Source organism: Drosophila serrata, unplaced genomic scaffold, assembly GCF_035046125.1.
Source record: "Drosophila serrata isolate PLE 108 unplaced genomic scaffold, ASM3504612v1 contig_240, whole genome shotgun sequence".
Classification (NCBI taxonomy): Eukaryota; Metazoa; Arthropoda; class Insecta; order Diptera; family Drosophilidae; genus Drosophila; species Drosophila serrata.
In genome coordinates, this window is record NW_028257138.1 from 10,201,890 (window position 1) to 10,206,351 (window position 4,462).

Consider the following 4,462-nt stretch of genomic DNA (forward strand, 5'->3'; position numbering starts at 1 on the left):
TCGTTTTTTTCGCTCTCCGCTTTTTTTTGGTATTTGTGCTATCGATGTCGCCATAAGTTGTGCAAACCCCTTCAGATCTCGGCCGCCTTGTCCGCCTGCCACAATTTCACCAGCTTCGCTCTCTCTGCTTGACCAAGTGCAAAATGTCAAGTTTTTCCCTTTGATGTGTGGATCGGATGACAGTATGTAAATTCGTTTAGATTCGTTCATTTTAATCGGAAAAGAAATACACCACTAACCTAGGGCAAACAATAATCTCACTTCAAGCTGATTACTTTGTTTAATGCGAGGTTATCTGGAATCTGATCCGCTGCCCCATGAAATTAATTCAACTTGTTTTGTTGTCAGTCATATGCCAGCATTTCAATTGTTAAAAGACAAATTAGTCTTAACTTGAGAATGGGGAATTTCTTTCACTAATTAATTGAGCTCTTAAATTGATGAATTTAAAGATCTATAAATATATATAATATATTTCATCAGGTAAGCTAGGATGAGTCATTATAAGTCTGTATATTAACGATTATTATCAATTCTGAGTGTCGCATTCTATTTATCTCACATCTATAACGTATCCAACTGTGCATTTTCTCATGGCAAATTATCGAAGATTAATGATAATTAAATTTACCACCAACCCTCATCGGGAACATTATGGGATGGGTTTTGGAATCAAGAACCAAGGGTCATTGAGGTAATCTGTCACTGGCCTCCTTAAATCCAACTGCAAATTGAACAATAAAATAATTATACAACCAATGCGGGCATTTCAGTTAAAGAAAAATTAACATTTATCCAGAAATCAATGCTGATTCTTATAATTATAACTATCACTGAACTTGACCTCCATTTGAATAAATCAAATTCATTAAATATAATTTCCTTGTGATTCTCACATCCTTATTGTTCGTTCACAAGTTCAAGTCGAATTCCTTATGCTGTTTTTTGGGGGTCAATAGGGGAGGCAATTTTTATTGGATTTTATTTTTATTGTCCTACATAAATTTATTTATTTTATGACATTTTCTGGCTATTTTTTTCTTGGTTGTGGGCACATTGATATTTGACAGTTATTGCGGGTTCCGGAAACGCCCAGTTTTTCTGGTTCCTTTTATATACCATGAATTTTTCTTTCGATTATTTGGTCTACTTGTTTTACTTGTACGGGAATGTGGACTAGAAATGTTTTAAAAGAATATTAAATTGCAACAAAATACATGGTTGATACTCAAAATAGAAGTAGTTATTATTAAATTAAACTAATTTCATCAATGTGAAATTGAGAAAGATTAAGAAGTGAATTTATTCATAACAGAAGCTCAATATTACTACATAGAAGTTATTATTGAAAAAATAGGAAAAAATGTCTTAAAATCATATTTAATAATATAACAAGTTCAATTTCCAAGTAGTAAGCTCTTTTTGTATTCGTTTCAAAGGAATCCTAAAATAATATAATCGTGGGTGGCTAATGAATTTTTTCCTTTTGGCAGGACTTCTGGCTGATGAAGCTCGTCCAATGCTCCACGGGTCAAGGATATTAAATCTTGTACAACACCCTCATAAACAGCATTTCCCCCTCTCTATCTTCCTCAATTGCCCAACCCCAAGTTAGTCGTAAAAAATCAGGGAGCGCACGTGTCCACCTTTTTATATTTTCGTCCTTTTGTATAGGATTTTTTCGTTTGGGCCGCTTGCATGTCCTGGGCGGAGAGATGCGTGAATAATTTTGTTGCAGGACCTTTGGTCACGCTGTGAATCAATCTTGCGGCCACCGGAAGTAAACAACGAACCGCCCAAAAAACTGAAGCTCCGAATATGGGAATTAATGGATGCAATTTTCGAATATTCTACGATCTGGAAAACTTTTCAACTTGAATATTCTTAAAGCCCTGCCGCCTGATTCGAAACAAAATGGAGCAGCTCTCATGTACTTTTCTTTTCTCCGAGGGGGCGAACTATTAGCGTTTAGTGCGCATGTTTAAGGACGAAATCCCCGCCAACAGGGAGTGGAGCAAACAGCAACACTTCAAAGTGGTTGCAAGCAACCCTGAGTTACTTTTTTTCTCCCCCTAGCCGGGCGTCCTTTTTTGCGCCATTTGTATTGGCATTTGGCAGCGCGTGCTCCAATAAGAACAAAAGGAATTCCCTCACTCCCTGCCAGCTTCCGCCAATTTTGTTTGTTTGTTTTCTTTTTTTTTTTGGGGCCTGGCGTTTTTTTTCCAGGAACTTCCCAGTCGGGTGGCAGACAGGACTAAAGGTTATTGGAGTGGCAATGCACACAGGGGAAGGGGTCTCTCTGGGGGCACACTATGGAAAGAGGTTTATACCTTTTTTTTCAACCTCCTAGGCCTTCTTAATTATCGCATTTTCACAGTTTTCTTGCTGGGAAAATGTTAGTAGAGAAATCACCTTTTTAAGAGCTTAAATTTTGACTAGCAAAACTTTAATGGAGGATGTATCATATGATTTTCAGTTTTAATTATATTATTTATTAAAATTTTAAATCAGAAATGCTTTTAAAATACATATATTATATATATATATATATAAAAATGTGATATTAATTATTTTGTACTATTTTTTAAAACAAATATACAAAGATCTCCTTGTTGGTTTATATATATGATATTGATATGCATTAAAAAGGAAGGTTTATATTTGCATTTATTACCATTCATTATTTGTTTCAAATTATATAAATAAATTGTATTTTAAATAATTAGTTGTTATAATAAATATCTGATTTGGTTCAGGGTAATTTTATAATAGTCTTTTACTTAGTAAATAAGAAATTAATCAAAACAGAAAAATGTTTTAGTTAAGGAGCAAATTTAGCAGCTACTACTACTTCCATATTCTTATTTTAATTGTAGTTCTATTTATATTATTATTATAATATTTAAATAACTAAAAAGTTCTTTTGTAAATGAAAACAAAGCCTATTTTATTATGCTGCCTATCTATTTGATTCCAAATCGGTATATTTATTTAATTTAATAAAATCTTTTAGAAAGGTAAACAATTGTTTTCCTAGAAAACTTCTTAATACTATGATAAATTTTAATAAAAAAAATTAAAAAACAAGTCCTGCAATTCCCATTTTTCCATATATGTGCTCATGGAAACAGTGATATTGCCTCATTCCCTTACCAATTTGCATTAACCACAAGCAAAACACCCACAATACTGGGCACCCTTGGTGCTGTGTAGAAACCACAGCAACAACTTCTATCATCATTCTCATCATCATCGGGCATCATGAATGAATCTGTCATATTATTTCGGCAATGATGTTGACAACAACAACAGCAACAAGGACTTGGTTTATAGCTTCCAAAAAAATCCCCCAGTGTGCAATATTTATCATGTCACATAATATTTTTCTGGCATTTGCACGTCACCTCCACACCCCCAGGATGTGTCTAGGACTTTCCTCTCCCCCTAAAAATTCAGGCTTAAGCAGCTGAAACACACACACACACACACACACACACACACAGAGTACTAGCTGAAATCTCAACCCCTTCGGTGAAGCAAACGATGTGGGCGGAGGTCTCAGGAGGAGGAGAAGGACGACGAGAAGGAGGCAGCGGCGGTTGGTTGCCAGCCATCAATTGCAGTCATCAACCACCGCCGCCGTCAGGACGTCTGCCTGATATCACTGCGAAACTTTAACACTGTTTTACACTCAGAAAAATAGGGAGAATCTTATAATTTCAAATACAGAAAAATTATTTAATTTACAAGTAAAAGAATCCTTACATTTATACCTTTTCAGGGTATTATAATTTTAGTCGGAAACTTAAAACAAGCGACCTTATAAATAATATATATTATTGATCAGCATTAACAGATGAATCGATCTAGCTATGTTTAGTTAAAAACAAAAAAATTTCAAAATTTTAAAATTTTTTCAAAAAAAGGATGGGTTTCATAGTTAAAATTTTTTAAAAATTGTCCAAAAATTTATAATTCAAATTAAGTATACAGATTAATAAACTTATCAAAAACTATCACGGAACTGCTTTCCGCATAGAATTTAGTGCTTTTTTGGCTTAGTTATGAGTTTTTTAAGCTTTGATTATTTGAAAAAAATGTTCATATAAATATATTGATAAAAATTGATCCTAAAATTCCAAACATATATATGATTGGTTTCCGATTTAATCCAATAATTCATTAGCAAATTGCAAAAGTATATTAAATTTGCCTCTCTATAACTAGTTTCCTTTCTTGTTTTATAACTTTAGTTCTTATAATAAAATCTTGAATTTTTTGAATATTTTTCCTGAATATATATATATTTTTTGTAGTGTATTTCAAGCAAAGCAAAACCCTGCCTTAACCCCTACCACGAGTCGCTGCTCATTGAATTTTCTGCTGATTTCATTTCGACTTCTTTTGCTCCGCTGGGAACTAACTTAAAAGGGGGGAGGGAGGGAATTTGGGAGGTAGAGTG